The sequence below is a fragment of the Dermacentor albipictus genome, chromosome 8, assembly GCF_038994185.2.
Source record: "Dermacentor albipictus isolate Rhodes 1998 colony chromosome 8, USDA_Dalb.pri_finalv2, whole genome shotgun sequence".
NCBI lineage: Eukaryota > Metazoa > Arthropoda > Arachnida > Ixodida > Ixodidae > Dermacentor > Dermacentor albipictus.
The window spans coordinates 133,844,653-133,866,911 of NC_091828.1; the positions used below are offsets into that span (position 1 = coordinate 133,844,653).

At 50.9% G+C, this 22,259-nt stretch overlaps 2 protein-coding genes across 7 annotated transcripts in view; one reads left to right on the plus strand and one right to left on the minus strand.

The window, feature by feature from the left end:
• Positions 1-22,259, minus strand: part of LOC135913476 (chaoptin-like) — a 372,394-nt gene that overhangs the window by 92,410 nt on the left and 257,725 nt on the right. The window lies entirely within an intron of this gene.
• LOC139049188 (uncharacterized) overlaps positions 1-22,259 on the plus strand; it is a 451,752-nt gene that overhangs the window by 47,261 nt on the left and 382,232 nt on the right. The gene's annotated exons all lie outside the window — the stretch shown is intronic.

Here is a 22,259-nt window from a genome sequence, read left to right on the forward strand (position 1 = left end):
ACTGGACAAGCAGGTGTCTTTCTGCTTGTGCGGGAGGCGCCCTTAGTCCAGGGCTCCTGCGGCTCTTGCTGTCTCCCGGGCCTGCCGCACCAGTTGCTGCTGGTTACGAGGGTCCGAACTAGTCAGCACGGCTTCCCACTGCTCGGGTGTGGGGTTGCGTATTTGCGGGGCCGCCTTCACGTTGGGGCGCGCCCATGTGGTGTGATATTGTCACGTGGTAGTGACGGTGAAGAAAGAAGCAATAACACAGTAGCAATACTGTGAACGAGAAAACTAACTTTTATTGGGCGAACCTGTGCCCACAAAAACAGGCTACACTTATAGCACAACGATAGCGGCGAACACGGTCGGCGATCGTCGGAAAAACTGATCAGCGGGTCAAGCGCGTCGGCTTTTATAGATCAGTCGTCGAATGTTCCAGATTACCTGATGGGACCCGCGTGTCTTCCACAAAGTTCTACACCATTCATGTCACGCGATGAAATCTGATAACACAAGGTTCGGCGACAACAGACACGCGGATAGAAGCATCGATAACTTTCCAGAAACTTCGGATACATGCAAGCGCGTCCCGCGCTGCGCGATAAGATTTGTTAGGCGGTGAAACCTGGTCGCCCGATAAATATAAACACACGTGTCAATACCCCCCTCTTAAAAAGCATCGTCCCGATGCTACAAAGAGAGCGAAACACAAAGGGACACTTATTAAACATAAGTAACAAAACAACGAAAAGAAATAAAGTCCAAAGGTCAGTTACGCGAAGTCCCAAAGTTCGTCAACGCTGGTGGTACGGCTTGAGCCGCACAACGTGGACAATTTCAGGTCGTGAGCGGCGCCGCTGTAACAGCGAAATGCCGTCTGGCACGACCTCGTAGTCCAGTGCACCAATACGCCGGATGATCTTGTACGGTCCAAAATAGCGACGCAAAAGCTTCTCGCTCAGTCCTCGTCGGCGTATAGGGGTCCATACCCAAACACGGTCGCCGGGCTGGTACTCGACGAAGCGTCGTCGGAGATTGTAGTGTCGGCTGTCGGTCCTCTGCTGGTTCTTGATTCGCAGGCGGGCGAGCTGTCGGGCTTCTTCGGCGCGCTGGAGATAGGTAGCGACGTCAAGATTCTCTTCGTCCGTTACGTGCGGCAGCATGGCGTCGAGCGTCGTCGTCGGGCTCCTGCCGTAAACCAACTTGAACGGCGTGATCTGTGTTGTTTCTTTCACCGCCGTGTTATAAGCGAATGTTACGTACGGCAGGATGGCATCCCAGGTCTTGTGTTCGACGTCGACGTACATCGCTAGCATGTCGGCGAGGGTCTTATTCAGCCGCTCCGTAAGACCATTCGTCTGCGGGTGGTAAGCCGTTGTCCTCCTGTGCCTTGTCTGGCTGTATTTCAGAATGGCTTGGGTGAGCTCCGCTGTAAAGGCGATCGTCTCATTCGGCAGCTGCGCTCTTGTCTCCAGTAGAGCTTGGGCTCGTTCTTTTCGCACGACGCTTTGAAATGTTTTCAGGAAGCCGCTTCGGAAGAGGTCCCACGTCGTCAAGGTGGCTTCTCGATTCTCGAACCACGTCTTGGCGGCGTCCTCCAATGCGAAATAGACATGTCTTAGCTTGTCGTCGCTTGCCCAGTTGTTAAACGTAGCGACTCTCTCATACGTTTCCAGCCAGGTTTCCGGGTCCTCAAATGTGGAACCGCGGAACGTCGGTGGTTCCCTGGGCTGCTGCAGGACGATGGGGGACGCTGGGGCTGCCATTGCGGTTGCCTTGGCCACAATCTTCTTGGTCTTCTCAGGTAGAAGTCCGTGCTCCGGGGGCAGCTGTTGAAGACGGCGGCTTGCTCGGTGGTCCGGGATTACGTTGGTGTTCTGTTCGCGGTCTGGGCTGGGATCACGGCTTGTCGGGGGCGTCCTGTACATGGACGAAAAGCACCTCCACCAGATGTCACGTGGTAGTGACGGTGAAGAAAGAAGCAATAACACAGTAGCAATACTGCGAACGAGAAAACTAACTTTTATTGGGCGAACCTGTGCCCACAAAAACAGGCTACACTTATAGCACAACGATAGCGGCGAACACGGTCGGCGATCGTCGGAAAAACTGATCAGCGGGTCAAGCGCGTCGGCTTTTATAGATCAGTCGTCGAATGTTCCAGATTACCTGATGGGACCCGCGTGTCTTCCACAAAGTTCTACACCATTCATGTCACGCGATGAAATCTGATAACACAAGGTTCGGCGACAACAGACACGCGGATAGAAGCATCGATAACTTTCCAGAAACTTCGGATACATGCAAGCGCGTCCCGCGCTGCGCGATAAGATTTGTTAGGCGGTGAAACCTGGTCGCCCGATAAATATAAATACACGTGTCAATATAGGGAGGCGTAATCATTACAAAGGGGACATTTGTATGAATATAGTGTAGGGTGGATTGCATGTAGTCTGCTTAAATGTGGGTATGTATTGGTTTGTAGTTGTCTCCATGTTACGGCGTCTTCACGTGAGAGGGTCTTGTGTGCAGGTGGGTATTGTCGTCTGTTCAATCTGTGGTGTTGTAGTATGGCGTTGTATTGTAAAGGTACGGGCTCCATGGATGCGTCCGTATCCCTCTGTTGTGGCGCCCGGGAGGCATGAGCTCGGGCTACAGCGTGCGCACGCTGATTTCCACGGAGGGACTCGTGTCCTGGAGTCCACACTATTTCAACGTCCGGGAATTGGGAGGCTTGTTTGAGGAGTCGGTGGGCGATTGAAGATATTTGACCTCTCGCGTAGCTACGGCAAGCTGCCTGGGAGTCGGTAATAATTGTGATGTACTCGTTGGTCAGACTAGAGGTGATGGCCAAGGCGATGGCTGTCTCCTCCGCTACGAGGGCGCTGGCAGTGCGGACAGTCATCGAGACCACCTCTTGTAGGCTATAGTCGACAACGCTGGCCGTCATGGCTGCTTTCTGGGGGTACTGCGCGGCATCTGTGTATAGTGTGGTGGGGAGACTGCCATATCTTGTCTGTAGAGCTTTTGCGCGAGCTTGGCGACGATTGGCATGATGTTCCGGGTGCATGCTGCTGGGGATAGGGGCTACCTCGATGTGCTCTCAGAAGTTGGGGGCCAGATGGATTGCTTGTTCGTGGCCTTTGCTGTGTGTGGGGTAGCCTAGGCGCGCTAGGACTGTTCTTCCTGTTGGCATGAGGGCTAGTCGTTCTCGTTGGCTTGTGAGGATGGGCGTCTATAATTTCTCTTATAGTATTAGGGACTCCTAGGGCTTCAAGCTTGAGTGTCGCTGTTCTCGGGGGTAGGCCGCGGGCACTTGCTTGTAGGCTTTCCGAAGAAGTACGTCTAATTGATCTATCTCCTTGGGTGTGAGGGGCAAGTACGGGGCAGCGTAGGCAATGCGGCTGATTATCAGGGCCTGGACGAGCTGTATTATGTCGTCTTCTTTCAGTCCGTATTGTTTGGTGGTGATATGGCTGACCATTCGCATGATCTGGAAGGTGGTCTGCTTGAGACGTTGGATGGTGTATGTGCCTCCGCCGTCCTGTTGTATGTGGAGTCCGAGAATGCGGACGCGGTTTACTGTGGGTATTTCTTTCTCGTCGAGGGTGAGTGTAATGTTTGGTAGTTCATTGAGTTTTCTTCGGGATTTCTGTTGAACGACTAATAGTTCTGACTTCTCGGGGGAGCACCGGAGACCACTTGTTTTTGCATATTGCTGGACGACGTCAACCGCTTGTTGGGCGTCTTGTTTCTCTTCTTCGGAACCAGCGGTGGTCCAGATAGTGATGTCATCGGCGTATATTGCATGCCTGATTCTTGGTATTGCGTTGAGTTTGTCAGGTAATTTCATCATAGCAATATTGAAAAGGGTGGGTGATAGAACAGCACCTTGTGGGGTTCCTGTGTTACGGGTAGGTAACGTCGGGGTTCTGAGTGAGCCAATGCCTATTGTGGCCGTGCGGTTGCTTAGAAAGGCGCGTATATAATTGTAAGTATTACGACCACAGTTCGTGAGGCTTAGGTTTGTAAGGATGGTATGGTGAGCCACATTGTCGAAAGTGCCTTTGAGATCGAGTGCTAAAATCGCTCCGGTGTTGTGCGGTGAGATGTGTTCAAGGACTTGTTCCTTCAGCTGAAGAAGGATGTCGTGGGTAGAAAGGTGGGGCCGGAATCCGAACGTTGTTTCGGGAAAGAGATCGCTGGATTCTAGGTAAGGTTGAAGCCGTTTCAGAATGACATGTTCCAGAAGCTTGCCTAGGCATGAAGTCAGTGAAATTGGTCTCATATTTTCTAAGCTGGAGAGTTTGCCTGGCTTCGGAATGAGTATGATGTCCGCGTGCTTCCAGTCTGCTGGTAGTGTACCCGCTTCCCAGTGATAATTAAAGAGGTCAGTAAGAGATTGAATGGTGCCATCATCCAGATTGCGCAGGAGCTTGTTATTTATTTTGTCCTTGCCTGGGGTGGTGTTTCGTGTGAGTGCACGGAGTGCTTGTTGCACCTCAGTGATAGTGATCGGCTTGTCGAGGTCGTAATTGGCGCTCCCGCTGTAGGTTGGAGGTTGTCCTTGTGTGGGTTCGAAATCGCCTATGTACCGCGCCCGCAACTCCTCCAGGATTTCGTCATCAGAACCCGGATGGCTGTGGAGGATACGTTGGATTGTTTGCTGGCTAATTGCCTTGCTTTGTGTGGGGTCAAGAAGATGGCGTAGCAGCGACCATGTTTTGGCCGTGCTAAGATTACCCTGCAACTTGTTGCATAGTTGTCGCCAGTTGTGACGGGTGAGCTCCCCAGCATAAGATTCCGCGGTTGCCGCGAGTTTCGCTATACGTAGTTTCAATTTACGATTATGTTTTTGGCGCTTCCATCTCCTAACAAGGCCTCGACGTGCTTCCCAGAAGTGAAGAAGGTGTGGGTCTACGGCCGGTATGTCTGTGGTGAGTGTGATCTGTTTTGAATGTCAGGCTACGTCTTGATGGAGCTCTCGTACCCACTGCTCGAGATCCGTAATACCCGTTGAGGAGTCATCCGCTCGCTCTTTGCGAAAAGCTGTCCAATCTGTGAGTGTTGTCTTTTTTATCGGGTGGCGTGCATGCTAACGTTCAATGTGGTGGCAAGTATGCAGTGGTCACTGCCCAGAGTTTCCTCCGTATTGTGCCAGGCAGCTTGCTGTATCCCTTTAGTGAGGGTGAGGTCAGGGCATGTATCTCGGGAGACATTCTTTCCTAGGCGTGTGGGGTATGCGGGGTCTGTGAGGATGGTGAGACGGTGCTGCTGTATCATGCACTGGAGTGCAGTGCCTTTTGATGTGGCTGTCGTGTAGCCCCATGCCTGGTGAGCAGCGTTGAAGTCGCCTACAATCAGCAGACTATTATTTTTGGCTATGCCAATCGCTTTAGTGATCAAGTAGTCGAACTTGGCCTGCTTCTGCTTGGGTGGGCTGTATATATTTAGTATGAAAGGGCTCTTTCGGCCTCGTTGGAGCGGCAGGATCTCAATTAGGTTATGATCGACGTCACTGCCGTCTATTGTGTGTTGTGTGGTTGTGAGCGTTTTAGCTGTAAGTGTGGCCACGCGGCTTTCAGGCGTGGTGGTATGTGTGTTGTAGCCAGCTTGAGTTGGGTGTGTGCCTGTTTCCTGTAGTGCGATTACGCTTGGTGACGTTTTGGTGTTACTTATGTACTGTCTCAGTGATCCTTGCTTGCGTTTGTAGATGCGGCAATTCCATTGCCAGATTATGAGTGGATTTTCGTTCCTGTGGTTGGTTTTGCTATTCGTCCTGGCTGACGGGTGGATCGGCAGGGTGTCCCTGCTCTGCCTCCTGTTGTACTAGTGTACTGACTTTCTTGCATCGCTGATCTTTTGCGAGCCGCGTTTCTTCAATACCACTTGCCAGTTGCTGGATGCTTTGTTGCATTGCTAGAAGCTGCCGTTGCAGTACATCAACTTTCTCCTAGACTTGTGCGATTTCTGTTGGTTTTGCTGATTCCGCGAGAATCATGGGTTCAGAATGATCCGAAGATGATGCCATTGAGGGTGCGGTTATTGGTGTGGAATGCTGAGGGGCAGTACGAGTCGCGTATAGTCCTGCAATCTGCGTGCGAAGTTTGTTGTTTTCTTCATGAAGGCGTTTGTTTTCTTCTCTGATGGCCTTTAGTTCAGCTAGAATTTGCAGTTGAACATCAGTATTGTGTATGGGTGAAGAATTATGTGGAGTGGGTGCTGTGTGTAGACGTGATGAGAAGGTGTTGTCTTGGTGGACTGTGTGAGAGGGGAAAAGCCGTGCTGACCAGCTCACCGCTCGTGATCCCGGTACAGCAGGTCCGCTGAGGTTCCGGGTTGGTTCTGCGAGCAGCAGCGAGACCTGGAGCGGGAACGCTTCCGTTGCTGGTCTGTACGTGACCGAGACTTGGACCGTGAGTAGTCCCGGCGGCTGGTCCTTTGGGATGCTGAGGATGCCTTCTTCAGTCGATCAGGGCACTCCTTGGAAGCCGTAGGATGAGGCCCCTGGCATAAGGCGCACCGGGGGTGACAGGAATGGTCCTGAGTGGGGTTCCGTGTACCACACTGGCGGCATAGGTTTGCTTCTGGAGTTGGGCAAACATCGGTCTGGTGGCCGACTTGGTGGCAGATGCGGCAGAAATGCGTGGTTGGTCGGTATGGTTTGCATCGTACTTCACCGTTGTAGTATCGCACGTAGAAGGGTACAGCCTTGCCAGTGAATGTGATCACTGCTGCAGCGGTTTGTCCGAGCATACGGGCATGTAAGATTTCTCGGCCAGGTGCCTAGAGCCCGTTGAGGAGGACTTCTGCGGGAATGCCGTGAATGACCCCTTTGACGGAGCTGTCCGGTGCCGCTACGTATGCCGTGACTGCAAATTCTCGACCGCCCAGGTGAATTGTAGTGATGTGATGGATGCTCATAGCTAGCTCTTGGTTTGGTGTACTAGCAATAGCGATGTTTTTTACTGGGTCAATTCTTACAGTAAGGGTCCGTACGTGCTCAGTAGTGGGGTGCTGACATGCCAGCTTGATGCCTTCAATGACCTGTGGCGTGGTCCAGGTGGCAAGGTTGAGTCCCTCTCGGGGACGGATGATTACTTTGAGGTCGTTTAGAGGTTGCGGTGGGAGTCGTGGTTGTCGGGGAAACGATGGGTGTCGGGGTTGGAGGGGGGGATTGGTGGGAGTCGATTTTTTCTTCCGACCGTACTTAACAGTGAGCCAGTCTCCGCCGGCAGGTTCATCAAGAAGTGGGATTTGCGCGTGCTCGAGATTCATCTCGGTGCCATCACTGGTGGCCATTGGTGCACCGAACTGGGTCAAGGTCTTCGGCTAGACCGTACCCGTCGTTAGGCTTAGCTGGGCGGGCGCCTCTTGCGAAGTTCAGAGTCCCGTAATTCGTGGAGCAAGCGACTCACAGTATAGCCTTGGGTGTCCACGTGTTCCGCTCGACGTAAGGAGTCGATTGAGGCTGGTTGGGGCGGCGCTGACGTCAATTATCCAGGGTTCAGCGATGTAAAGGCGGAACCCGCATGCGGTGCAACCGTGCGCAGCCTCTTCTTCTTCTCTATAGAATAGGCGCTTACGCAAGTGGCTCCTAACTCGCAAATTGAAAAAGCCGCAACGATATCCCTGGCCATCTGATCGCTGTACCTTATCAGGACACGTGTGTCGTTTAGGCGGGGTGAGCAGCCACACTTTGCACAACGAACAGCAAGATTTTTACCAGTCTCAATCTTGACACAGTGCGCATCCTCACGTAAACGTTCATTAGGCAGCGTCCCGTTTGTCCTATGTAAGCGCAGCCGCAAGAGGCTGAAATGGCGTAAACTACTTTAGTATTGCAATCGACGGGCTTGGCGGTGTGTCACTTACTACTACACAGTCCAGGCGTTTGCCGGCTATCGTTGACTTTTTTTTCACAACCTTCCCAACTTCTTGAGCGGTAAACACCACCTTAACACTGGCGCGCGGCTTTCTTGATGCGGTGCGCCACACAATACACATACGCAATCGCCACGATCTTGGACATGTCCTTTACCACACCGCGCGGTTTCATCGGCAACCCTCTTGCAATAACACTTCCTTCGAGGATGACAGCAGTTGTGCTGGATAGCCACTTGCCATAAGCCGATGGACTTGGTTAGCAAAGCTGCCGGACATCAAGTAGGGCAAGAGCGAACGACAGCATTTGAGAGCCCCCAGGGATATGGAGCGCTTCACAACTTTTGAATGATTGGAAGTGTAGGGGAGAAGATGTTTTTTGGAAGGTGGGTCATATATGCAACACGTGTGCTCCTCCTGGAGGTGCAGTGCAAGGTCAAGGAATAGGATTTGGCCATTGTGGGGTATTCCCTTGTGAACGTCAACCCTCAAAAATGCTCTTGAGTTTTTCAAATACATGGTCGAACAGAGAAGTAGCTTCATTTGGGCGGGCGGAAAGGATCACCGAATAATCGACAACGTAACGAAACATTTTCATAGGACATGCTTTGCCGAGGTGATTGTTGACGCACTATGATAGTGTCCTTTTGGATCACCTCAGCACAGCATGTCCTGTGACTAGCCCAGCAGCGTGTACTTCTGGAAGTGAACATCGACCCCCTATTGTGGCACTGTCCATGATTTACATAAAACAGTCACTCTTTAACGCAATGCGACAACTGGACGACTTAATACGCAGATGCTACCGGCATGCCGCCCTCTTAGGTCGTGCGCTAACAGTGGGATGATTTTTGCCTCTTAAGCACGACCGTCTTGTGCGGGCGGATTTGACTGCGTGGCGATATTCGCACCCGCGCTTGCTTTTACCACCCTTCGCCTGTTTGCCTACTTTCGTATGCAACAAAGAATGGGTTGATTAACAAAGCCTCTGAATGTTGGGCGTTCTCCTATTAACAAATTTGTCTGCCCCATAGAGATACCCAGGAGCCGACCACATATACAAAGGTATTACGTTGTCATCTATTGCTTGATTACGCACAACAGCGGTCAGCTCAGTGGGCTACACTACATTGCGGCTCAAAGTGTCGTGCTATATAAACCGGTTTGCTGGCTGACTGCAGCGGGAGCTATCAGGCGGTGGGAAAAGTGCTTCCTTCCCGCTAGACAGTAAAATTTTGACGCCATTAAGGGTGCTAAATGGTGTTTTTTGTGTTTACACTCTTCATTACCCCTATTTAGTATCTATGCTTTCATAACATCCTATAATAAAGATGTGTGCAAGATCATCACCAAATAATAAAAAAGTAAATAAGTAAATAAAAAATGCCAATAAATAATAAAAATAAACTCACAATGGTGTTTAACGGGTGCCTTTAAGATGTAGGCCCACCGTTTATCTTTTAAACACCTAAGTCGGATGTTAATGTGCCTCATATAAGAAACATGTTGTTACTCTTACTATAGTGTGTTTGCTATAACATTGAAACATGTTCTTGCAACAATGATGGTGTTATGGAGAGGTTTCAACCATAGCTAACGTATTTTTGCGATGCAAGATGCAGGATGTGATCTGATGCAAGGTTCCTTGTGAAATGAAGCAACCTTGATGAAAGAAACGTTTTCATTTAGGAATAACCTGTTTGTATACGACAGGTAACAATCATAATGTAGGATATTTTTGCATGCCAGCTGCATTTATTATTATGCAGGACTGTGTTCTTGGTTCAATAGCAGCGTTGATGATTCCACTTTGCTTTGCCACTGCAACAAAACAACAAATTAGGAATCGAAATATGTGCCTGTGGTATCAATGAGTTATCCTACTGCCGGCGCCCACGGCTACTATGTGCCGCGTTTCTGGACAGTTGCGACCAACTCTAGTCAGAGAGAGGTGAAGGCACCGTGGCATCCAGCGGAGACACTTCATATGTGACAGGGGTCACCTGGCGAAGAATGCGGTAAGAGAGAGAGAATCAACTTGTGTACTGAGCCCTTAGTGACGGTTGGTGCGCGCTGGCACCAGATGGGGTGGAACCTTCTTCTCAGGTCCCATATGCGTCCAGCAGTTCCTGGCCCCTAGCCGCCAGCGCGAGCTGGGTCGGTAGGTCGGGGCTGGACAACAAGGTCTCCCATCGCTCGGGGGGGGGGGGGCAGGGGGCTGGTGGGGGGTTCTTGAGCTTAGTGCACTCTGCAAGGATGTGTGCTAGAGTGCCTTTTGACCGTCTGCAAAAAAGGCATGAAGTGTCATGCTCTGTTGGGAACATTTTGTGTAAGAGCACGGGATGCGCTAGCGAACCCGCTTGCGTGCGTCGCACGATCGTTTGCTGCATTCGGCTGAGTTGAGGATGCGGACGGGGAAGCCTACATCTGCCGCTTCTGTACATTTGCGTGATTTCTTGTAGTCACGGGGTGCGGTAGCTCCGGCTCGTCCTCGGCCTGGATTGACAGTTCTCGGGCATAGTGGTCGGCGAGTGCGTTGCCTTCCACTTGCGAGTGAGCCGAGACCCACACGAGCTCAACGGCCCGTTCCGGTGATTTGAATTTGGTGAGGATCGCTAGTGCCACGGGAGAGATGTTCCCCTTGCGGTAGCTTAAGGATGCGGTAAGGGCCATAGTACCGTGAGAGGAATTTCTCCGAAAGACCAACGCACCGAGTTGGATACCAAACTAGCACAAGAGCACCTGGTTCGTAGTGCACGTCGGTATGGCGCTGGTCGTAACGGCACTTCTGGCGTGTCTGTGAAGCAGAAAGACGAATGCGGGCAATCTGGCATGCTTGGGTCGCTGTGGCTATGACATCCCGAGTGTACTCTGTGGGCGAGTCGAGTGTGGTCGAAAGGAGAGTCTCGAAAGGCAAAGTCGGCTCACGGCCGAAGAGGAGATAGAGGGGTGAATATCAAGCTGTGTCGTGGCGCGAGGAATTGTAGGCGAACGTGACAAATGGTAGAGCAATGTCCCAGTCGCGATGATCGGATGAAACATACATTGCTAATATGTCAGTTAATGTGCGGTTCAAGCGTTCGGTAAGACCGCTAGTTTGAGGATGGTAAGTGGTAGTAAGTTTGTGTTTAGTAGCACGTGATCGAAGTAGGTCGTCTATGACTTTGGCAAGAAAGTATCTGCCGCGATCGGTGAGAAGTTTACGAGGTGCACCGTGGTGCAAGGTAACGCTGTGAAGCAAGAAATCAGCGACGTCTGTGGCACAGCTGGTCGGTCGGGCTCTAGTAATGGCATAGCGAGTTGTATAGTCCGTAGCGACGGCAATTCACCTCTTTCCGTCACTTGATATAGGGAATGGTCCGAGAAGATCAACTCCAACGCAAAAAAAGGGTCTGCCGGTATATCCAAAGGCTGCAGCAGTCCGACGGGAGGCACAGCTGGTATTTTCTGGCGTTGACACGACTCACACGCGGCAACATGGCGTAAGACGGAGCGGTTGAGACGGGGCCAGAAAAACCTTCGCGGAATTCGGTCATAGGTCCGCGTGAAGCCAAGGTGTCTAGCCTTGAGAACGTCGTGCAGTTGCTGCAGTACAATCTGTTGCAGATGAGACGGAATGACGGTTAGGAGCTCGGGTCCGTCGGGGTGCATGTTGTGGCGATACAGGATGCCAGTTTGTAGTACGAACATGTGAAGGGATGGGTCAGACGGATCAGAGAGCAGGCGTTCGATAATGGGGCATAACGACTCATCGGGTTGTTGTTCAGCGCCGATGTCTTGCAAGGCAGGGAGCGAAAGAACGCAGATCGGTGCCACATCCACTAAACCATCTGGTACATCGATGGGATGACAAGACAGGCAGTCGGCGTCCTGATGTAGACGACCCGACTTGTAGACCACAGTGTATGTGGATTCCTGTAGCCGTAGGGCCCAGCGACCGAGGCGTCCAGGGGGATCCTTGAGGGAGGAAAGCCAACAAAGGGCGTTGTGGTCGGTTGTAACTGTAAATGGTCGACCATATATGTAGGGTCGGAACTTGCCCACCGCCCAAACGAGGACGAGACACTCGCGCTCAGTAATCGAGTAATTGCGCTCTGCGGGAGAGAGGAGGCGGCTGGCGTAGGCGATAACGCGGTCGTGCCCACATTGTCGTTGAGCTAAAACTGCGCCGATGCCGTAGCCACTGGCGTCAGTGCGGATTTCTGTCGAAGCGGAGGCGTCAAAATGGGCGAGAACAGGAGATGTGGTGAGCAGCGTGATGAGCTGCGAGAAAGCAGACGCCTGTTCAGAGCCCCAACAGAAAGGAACGTCTTTCTTCAGGAGGTCAGTCAGGGGACGGGCAACATGGGCGAAATTTTCCACAAACCTGCGGAAGTACGGGTAAAGGCCAATAAAGCTGCTAACATCTTTGGCACAAGTTGGTATGGGGAAATTCTGCACAGCATGTACTTTAGCGGGGTAGGGGCGAATGCCTGACGAATCGACGAGGTGTCCGAGCATGGTTATTTGGCGGTGACCGAAGTGGAACTTGGACGAGTTGAGCTGTAAGCCAGAGGTGCGAAAAACAGAAAGAACAGATGAATGTCTTTCAAGATACGTCGCAAAAGTTGAAGAGAATACGATGACGTCATCCAAATAGCACAGGCAGATGGACCATTTCAAACCTCGTAAGAGCATGTCCATCATCCGTTCAAAGGTCGCCGGGGCATTGCACAAGCCAAAAGGCGTTACCCGGAGCTGATATAGGCCGTCTGGTGTGACGAATGCGGTCTTTTCACGGTCCATTTCATCCACGGCAATTTGCCAATATCCAGAGCGGAGGTCTATAGACGAAAAATAAGTGGCACCGTGGAGACATTCCAGAGCATCGTCAATGCGGGGAAGTGGATATACCTTTCTTGGTGATCGTGTTTAGATGACGATAGTCACCGCAGAATCACCAGCTGTTATTCTTCTTTCTGACGAGAACAACAGGGGACGCCCACGGGCTGTAAGAGTGTTCAATAATCCCTTTGGCAAGCATCTTGTCAACCTCACTCTGGATAACTTGTCGCTGAAAAGGCGACACCCGGTATATGGGCGTCGGCGAACAGGTGCTGCATCGCCGGTATTTATACGATGCTTTACGACCGTAGTTTGACACAAAGGGCGATGGTTCAGGTCGAAAATGTCGGAGTAGGACTTGAGGAGGCCACGGAGCTCTGCGGCTTGTTGGTTTGAGAGGTCCGGTGCAATCATCTTTGTAAAGTCATCGGTCGGGGCTGATGCAGAAGGCGCAGAATGAGCATTGGTCGAAGACGACGCAACAGATAGAGCGGAAATGTGGCACTCGTGCGTCGGTGACAGCGTGGCTAGAGACATGCCTCGAGGAAGTACTTGTGGGCACTGTCCGAAATTTAGGATGGGAAGACATGTCTGATTGTCCGCAACAGAAACGATGGTGTGCGGGGAGGAGACATTGTGAGAAAGCAGGACTGAAGTTGCGGGAGTGAGGACATAGTCTCCGTCAGGTACAGGTGGGCAGGCCAAGACAGGGATGCAGGTTGCTACAAGAGATGGCAGGCGTATAAAATGCGCGGAACAAAGCTGAGTTGGAGCTTGAGCTGGAAGGTGAACGGGGACAGGTAGTAGTAGGTCAAGTTGTACAACGCCGGCGGAACAGTCAATCAGAGCAGAATGGGCGGCCAAAAAGTCGAGTCCGAGGATCACATTGTGAGGGCGACGTTCTAGCACACTAAACAAAACGGACGTGTGGCGACCGGCGACACTGACACGAGCAGTACACATTCCAAGCACAGCCGGAGTTCCACCGTCGGCGACCTGGAGCAGTCGAGTCGGAGCAGGTGTCAGTACTTTCTTCAAGTGCGTTCGAAGCTCCGCACTCATGGTGGAAATTTGGGCTCCAGTGTCGATGAGTGCTGTAACGGGCAAACCATCCACGTCCACGTCCAGAGGGTTCCGATTAGTAGGCAGGGTCAGCGGAGGAATTTCAGGCCGGGGTTCTAGAGCAGCGTCACCTCCAGGACCTGCCCCAGTTAGTTTCCCGTCGGAGAGCGGCGACGGCGAGCTGGGGATGGAGAGCGACGCAGCTGGGGCGAACGGGAGCGGCGACTATGTGGTGATGGCAAGCGTTGTCAGGAGCGTCTTCAACCTCGGTGGACAGTGATGGCGGGCGAGGACTCAGTGGGGAGCGGCGGTAGGCGGAAAAGCTTGGTCGAGAGTGGGATGGCCAGAAACTTCGACAGTGGCGAGAGATTTGGCCCACACGTCCACAGTAAAAGCAGATGGGTCTATCGTCATGTGTGCGCCATTCGGCCGGGTTGCGATAGCTTGGATATGGACCGTATTGGCTCCGGTGAACAGGGGCAGGGGCAGCAGACGAAGCAAAGTCAGGACGGCTGGCGGAGCAGTTGGACGGAAGGCCCACATTGGCAAGTTCTTGGCGAATTACCGACTGAATGAGAGACACAAGCGGCCTGGAATCGTCAAAGCACTGCGTCACTGGCGTGGCAGGAGACGCTGCTTCGATTTCTCGCCGAACGATACGTACGACGTTCTCGCAGTAGGTGGGCTCACGCGGTGGACAAACGTCTTCGCACGTTGATGAAGCTGCGGTATTAGGTAGACGCGTAAACTGTTGAACTATGCAGCGCCTCTTCGCGTCTTCAAAGCGGCGGCATTCATTAATGATTTCATTGGCCGTTGTTACGTTCTTGTAAACAAACAGGTTAAACGCGTCGTCCGCGATGCCTTTTAAAACGTGGCTGACTTTGTCTGCCTCTGCCATACTGTTATCCACGTTGTGGCAAAGGGCGAGGACGTCCTGGATATACGCCACGTAAGATTCAGTGAACGTCTGTACACGGGTCCCAAGGTCCTTCTTCGCAGCACGTTGGCGGCCGACGGGCTTGCCGAACAAATCTCTAAGCTTCTGCTTGCACTGGTCCCAACTCGTAATCTCTTCTTCGTGTGTTTCGAACCAGACCCGTGCCGTTTTCTTGAGGTACAATATTATATTGGTCAGCATAAGCGTGTTATCCCACCTGTTGTGTGCGCTGACCTGTTCGTAATTCTGCAACCAGTCATTGACGTCAACGTTGTCGATCCCGGAAAACATGCCAGGGTCGCGATGCTGGGCCAGAATGACCGTCGGTGGCGACAACGGGGCCGTGGTTGAACTCTCTCCTTCGGATGACATGGCGGCCAGGTTACGTCCGCTGCGGAGCTCTGTCTTGCACAAGTGATTACCCCGCACGTCCACCAAAGATGTTACAGGAAGGAAGAAGCGTGCGTCTATCTACAGATGGCTTTTAATGGCTGAGCCAGCAAGCGTAGAGCAGCGATAATGCTACACTCTTCTTCGTCGTCTCCAAGGCCACCATCATCGTCCTCCTTTCCCACATTAGCGACTGTGACAATATAATATATATTTTACAGCGGAAAGATGCTCGTTTATATTGCGCGTTCATTCAATTAAAAGTATTCCGTTCTTTGACGAAGTAATATCGCTGCCACAAATGCTGTCTTTCTATTTTACAGAAAAATATACGTTAACGTTATTTGTGGCGTGAGCAGTGAACCTTTTCACAACCACTTATTAAAAAAACAATGAAAAGCAAGAAAAATCGACTGTCGACGGTATCGCGTTTAGCATTGAACCAATATATCGACACAATTAACCTGTTTTCACCGTTGAAACGAGTTACGCACAGAGCGTGCACTGCAGCAGGATTCCTTTCCCCTAAGAACACTGGGTGCCATCTGGCGCCGCCGCCACGAAGTCTGCACGTGGCCCACAATATGCGTGGCGCGCCGGGGCGTCCGAACGTCCAGAAGCGCGTCACGCGGCAACCGGGTTCCTCTCTCACGCTTCTTTGTAGACATGCTGCGCCCTCTAGTGGCACTGCCAAGTAGTTCGCGCGTGTACTCCGAGACAAGAAGCATGGCGCGCCGGTGCCTGCGAATTGTTCTCTCGCACCCTTTAGAGGTCACTGGCCTTTGTTGCCAGATATTCCTGATTGCGTCACTTTGTTCCATGCGCTTCATTTATTTTATTGGACACAAGAGTAGCGAGGTCACCTCCTTGGTGATTCTTATCTTAACGCCATGAAATTTTCGTAATTTGCTTGTAATTACTAATTACTCTCGTAATTACTAAGAAGTGATTGAGTAGGAAATGTTATTCTCACGTGCATTTAGCAAATGTTGCAGTTTACAACATCGGAAAGCAGTTTGATTCATGGGGAGAAAACACCCTCCGTGATTGTGTTGTGGCTATGGTATTGGGCTGCTAAGCACGAGGTCTCGGGACCGAATCCCGGCCACGGCGGCCGCACTTCGATGGAGGCGAATTGCGAAAGCACCCGTGTGCTTAGATTTCGGTGCACGTTCAAGAAACCCAGGTGGAATTCAAATTATTTCACAGTCCCGCACTACAGCGTGCGTCCTAATCAGATCGAGCTTTTGGCACGTAAACCTCATATATTTGTTTATTATTCATGGGGAAATGGAATGGGAAAATAAAAGAGCTCTTCTGTTTATTGTAATGTTCACTCCTGCTACACTTAAAGAAAACGACAAAAAGTAAATAAAGGAAACCTACGGATCAGAATAAAGTACATGTCGTGTGTCACCGATCCCGGGGGCGTGAGGATGTTACGAGAGATGTGGTTGGGATATGCAAAACAGCACAGCAAACAGAGTTGAATCACACTCTACTCCAAATTTAAAATAATGTTCACTCAAACTAAACCACAATGAAGGAATGGTGCCAATTATTTTACCTACTTAATAATCACGAAACATGTCCTTATCCCCGTCTATACGTTACTCCTTGGCGTTTTCTACGCGAAAGTCAGGCACTCCTAGCCTATGGCTGCAACGCCACTGGAAAGGACCGTTCTTGCTGACTTTTGTCGTCGCATGTATCTCCCGAGTCCGATGAGTGTCGGATCTTCATCATAGTCGGTGTGCTCGCCGACTCCGTAAATGTTGCTGCCTTAGTGTTGGCCAGTCAACCCGTCCGTCTCTGATGCCGGTGTCCCGAACGCCGTCGGTGACGTGGCACCCCGGCCTTAGCGGTTAAGCCTAACTCCGGTTTCCGCCGGTACTTCTTTTTCGGGTGCCGACGAGACACCCCGGGGACTATCGTACGCGCTTGTCTGCCTCTGAAGGGGGATCCTTCCTGGAGTGCAGCCGGCACTGCCGTGAGAGGCTGCAGCCGGTCCAAGGAGCCTCGCTCGAACGTCGCCGAGGCCCACGGCCACACCCCGGATCACCAGCGTCACGGGCGTGACCGAACCTCCATGGCTGCTGTCGCCAGAGCGATGCTCCAACCTTCGTGGCCCAGAGCCGCGTCGATAATCCCAGCTCGGCGCCGCTTCTCTCTCGACCACCGCTCGGGTCGAGGGCTCGTGCCGTTCGTGCCGATACGTGCACGTGGTCCTCTTCTTCCTTTCTGCGCCGCATGCCTCTTACATATGACAGTACACGATCACTGAGCGCGACCAAAACTTACATTATAAAAGACAGAACACTAAATCAAAGCTGAAATTATTATAGCAAGCCTTTTGTAATAAAAAAGGTGATAGCTGCGTGAGCACAACTTCAATGGTGCTGTGAAATAAAGAATTGGGTGACCTTGGCCATCGGCTGCGTGTTACTCACGCAGTATGAGGTGCGACGGGCATGCGCAGTAACAGTTCCCCAGTGTGTCATCACGTGGGCTGGGAGATATATTGCGAAGTAAAAATCAGCCAAGACCAGCGTTCCTTACGTCATGTGGTTTATTTCTTGCCTTTCTTCCTCTTTTCCACTAAGCGCTAGAAATGTTTCAATAATGAAACAAAAACATTGCCGTCTGTGTGAAAGCACAGGTTGGCCTTCCCTAGTTCAGAACGCGCACGCACACACACGCACACACACGCACACACAGAAAAAATATTACAGGGTCTCTTAAGATCTCTCTTAATAGGTGAACGGCGAAAGCCTACTCTCCCTCTTCATATCATTCACATCTTTCTCCTTATCTCTTCTCTTCCTCTTCTTTCTTTTGGTCATCACTCACGTCTTTGTTTTAGGCATCACTGCTTACTACTAAGCATTTTTAGTCATTTGTAATCGATTGCGGTCATTACAAGCCGTGATTAAACATATTGCTTATTTCGTAGTCATTAGTTGCCAGCACAAGTCATTAGTAGTCATTTTAGTACTTACTACTAATTACTAGACATTTCTAGTCATTTCTAATCAATTGTGGTCATTACGAGCCGTCGTCAGACATATTGGTAATTTCTGAGTCATTGAAAATTATTAGTAGCCGTTATTAGTCATTACTAGTCATTATTAGTCATTAACCTCTACCAATCTCTATTATAACGTTATTATTCACTAACTGTGACTATCAATCATTTTTCATTTTTTAATCTGTCTTTACTCTGTCTTCATATGGCGCGATGACGCTTCGGCGGACACTCCGGCGGTCAGGTCTGCTGACACAACTTCACCATGAGCCTAGAAAGGCTTTCGCCTTAAAATCCGTGCTCAAACAGGGCCCCACTTTCACAAACAATTTAGCTAAGACGCTGCCAGTTTCGAAGCAGTCGTAGCATTCTTTATCTTCCGGTCTTCAAAGACAGCGAGACGTGATGCTACATTTCCGAGTAAAGATAAAAAAAGCAGTGCTCTGAGTTCGGCGGCAGAAAAAAAAGAGAAATAACAAAAAAGAAAAATAAAGGAACATACATCACCAAAACAATCATCGACAGCACAGACAAGGCGTTCAATGCAAAGAGCGAATAAGAAGTGGCAGCAACACCGCCTCCATTTACTCGAGTTTCTTTAATCAGGAGGCTGCAAAAAAAAAAAAATATACCAGAAAAGCTGCCTTGACGTGGGAAAGGAATAACTCGATCGGCAAACACCCCTCGCGTAAGACGGATGGCTTCCGGGAGGAAGTGCGTCAAAAGAGGCAGAAAGACGCGTCCACACTTTGCACGCCAGGCGCCTGTCGGAAGTGTCTAGAGAGCAGAGTGGCTGGGCAGCGAAAAGTGACACCGAAGGGAGCCTCTTAGAAAAGCCGATGGCTGGCTAAGAAGGCGCACACGAGCGATGGAGGTTCACGTTGCAGATCTATAGTGTTGCTGTAGGCACATACTTGGAGTCAGGATTGCCGAGGCTGACGCGAATTCGAATACACTCGCGCTCCTGAGTAGTTTCTATTCAACTGACCGACTCGACAACACTACCGGATGCGAATTTCGTACAGACTGAATGACTGAATTTGAGGAATGTCTGGGGTTAAATGGAGTTTCGCTGTGAGCTTGTGTTAAGAAAACCAGACGAGGCAAACCACGATCAGAAGCAACATGAGATACTGCGGAAACTAGTATCATTTGGGGAGACCAAAGTAACAGCATCCCCGCACCGTACGACGAACACAACTCGCAGCGTTGTCTCGGACGATGACTTGCAAAAGCCGCAAACCGTGATAATGAGTGGGCCTGCGGCAGACACCACGAACATTGCATAAATTTGGCTTTCACAGCTTTCGCTGTAAGTGGCACGAGCAAGTATAACTTCCGAAAGAAAAATGAAGAAAGACACGGTTGGTATCTAGAATGAATAACGGAAATCTCAAGCGTAAAATCCGGGGGATGACAGTGCCCGCATTCAAATAAACGACAGAAGAAACAAGCACGGTTTGACTTCGATCCAATGGCGGAAGCAAATGGCTTCGCTAAGTGTTTTCGCAATCTTTACACGCCCGCTGCGGCGTTTCTTTTAATCTGCCTACGCGTTGCCGCATGCTGTGAAGGCGGCTCTCCGGTGGCAGCCGGCAGTGAAGCCGCTCCCGCCTGGGCTCGCTTGCGCAGCCACCGGTGCGTTCACTGCCAGTAATTAAATTCTTTTCCGGGCCATTTCAGCCGGGAAAAGGAACCGTGGACCGATCGCGTCTCGCCCGTCGGCCGGAATGGGTTCACCGTAGCACCGTTGCTCAAGCTTGTCGGGTAATAGCTCGAAGCATAGGAAAAAAAAAAAAAAAACGAGGAGAGGTACGCGCTTTCTTGTTTTATTTTATGAATAAAAATAAAGACCCAGAAAAGAAGGCGGTCAGAACACATAGGTAAGGTGCACGCGCGGCCTCCTGGGTCTACTGCCAATTTACTGCTGCCTTTGTAGAAAAGGAAGTTCACGTGACGAGGACATGCGGGGCATTTAAAATGCCAGCTCGAGCCGCACTTAATCGGCATTTACCCCATCCCACCGGCAGGAGCCAAGCTTAGGTTTCTCCGTGACCCTACTTGCGAACTGAGATCAATCTCGGGCGGGAGCTCTCTAAACGCTGCAGCATGCAGTGAGTACGGCAGTATTTACGTCGGGCACTACTTCCGAGATAGTCGACTACCAGCGGCGAGATATTGACACGAATTGACCACGCGACATGAACGCACAATGAGCTAACAAATAAACGAAAAGATTGCCGGTCAGTTAGGTACCCTTACGTTATTTAGTCAAAAACAATTTAGCAGGTAAATATAAGGACGAATATTCGAAATCTCCGAACCGTCACTGCAGTAGAAATAACCACGATAAATGTATACGCCCTTTCCTCTCACGCTTTAACAGGTTTAAGTATTCATTCTTTCCTTTAGCGGTGGAAATCTGGAAGGACTGGCAGAATGATGTTGTCAATGCTGAATCAGTTGGCACATTTTTGCCATTTCTAGAATCTTACCCGCCGTAGTTGCTTAGTGGCTATGGTGTTGGGCTGCCGTCGTCAATCAAGGGAACCTGGTAGCCTCCATCCGCGCCACATGCAGCGCAGCAGCAGAAGCTGCAGGGACCGCTCTCGCACTTCGCGACGCCGAGAGCAAGCGAAGGTCCGCCCGCGTCCATGCGGGCTCGCAAGCGGCGTGTCGTTTATACGGGATTGGAGCATACAAGCCATTCGAATCCTGGTCCGCTCACTAGAACGGACCCACGGTGTCGTCTGGTGTCCTGGGCACGAAGGCCTGCGGGGCAACGAAGAGGCGGAATGCGCCGCTCGAGGTCTCACTAGCCGAACGGCGGACCACACCGTTCTTCAGCCCCCGACAGACCGACGAGCGACACACGAGTTATTAGCCACAAGCCAACAAATGCTGCAGGACCAACGTCTCGAAAGGACACAATACGCTCCCTCACACAAAGCTCTCAATAAACTCCAGGCTATAGGGCCTGGTGCCGCCTGCAAACGAACACATACCCACACTTGTCTCGTGTACACGCAATCTCCCCAGACAGATACATGTCCCGGACATGTCCCTGGTGTAGCAACCACACAGCGACACTCGCGCACATAACACACGAATGCATCGACCGTCCGGGCGACGCAATTTCGCCACGTGTCCCAGCACACACACTCGCTACGTGGTCTTGGGAGGCGAGACTCTCCGATCTGGACCTGGGAAGCCAATTGGCGACCCTCCACCAAGCCCGGCGATCCGCGATTGCCAGCCGAGCCCTGTCAGAGGGAACCACCCAGGAAAAAACCGCGCAACAATTTCTGTAATAATAAAGTTCCATCAGCACCACTACTTCCACGTTACCCTTGCGGCCAATCTTTTTTTAATTGCTGCCTTAATGAAAGGGTAAAAGAAATGATTACAAGGTGCACCGAGCTATACAGGGACACTTACGAATTTATTGTCGCGACTGTGGGCGTAAGCCGAATTTTTTATCGGTGTGAAGTTCTAAAAAAAAAACAAAAAAATGAAAGCGCTGATCACAACTACCGCGGGAGATTACTGCTGGCAGCACGTGTGTTAGCGCGCCATCTTAGTGCCTATCTTCACAGGAAGTAAGATTTCTTGATCAGTTTAACCGTGCATGACAGAATTGCACGTTCTTTGACTCATGATGGAGTAGTTTTATCGGTGTGACGTTTTGTGAAGGGATGTGACGACATATCCTGATGCTTTTTTGTAGCTATATATTTCGTGAAACAGTTGGAAGTCAGCGCTCTGTTCTTTCATCTGGCCGGCTCGGCTTTTTCCTTCCTTTCTATGTTGCGCTGTACCAGTTTTAGAAGGTTAATAAGGACTAGCGCTGTCTCTCTTTTCTTGCAGCGCATCTTAAGGCATTATCTTTAGACGACCATTTCATCGTGAGCAACTGTAGCGACGTTTTAGAATTCCTATACAGTAATACCGACAACAGCATCCAGACTTTCATAGTTCACATTAAAGATCTCTCTTGTTTTTTACTCCTTAACCACATTCTTGAATGCAATGAGCATTCTTTAGGTCGGCTGTTACTGAGATTTTGCTTTTGTTTCCCAAATTTAAGTTGGTTCACCCCTATATTTTATTTGGCCCAGCCCCAGATTTAAGTCTGCGCACCCCTACTATGGG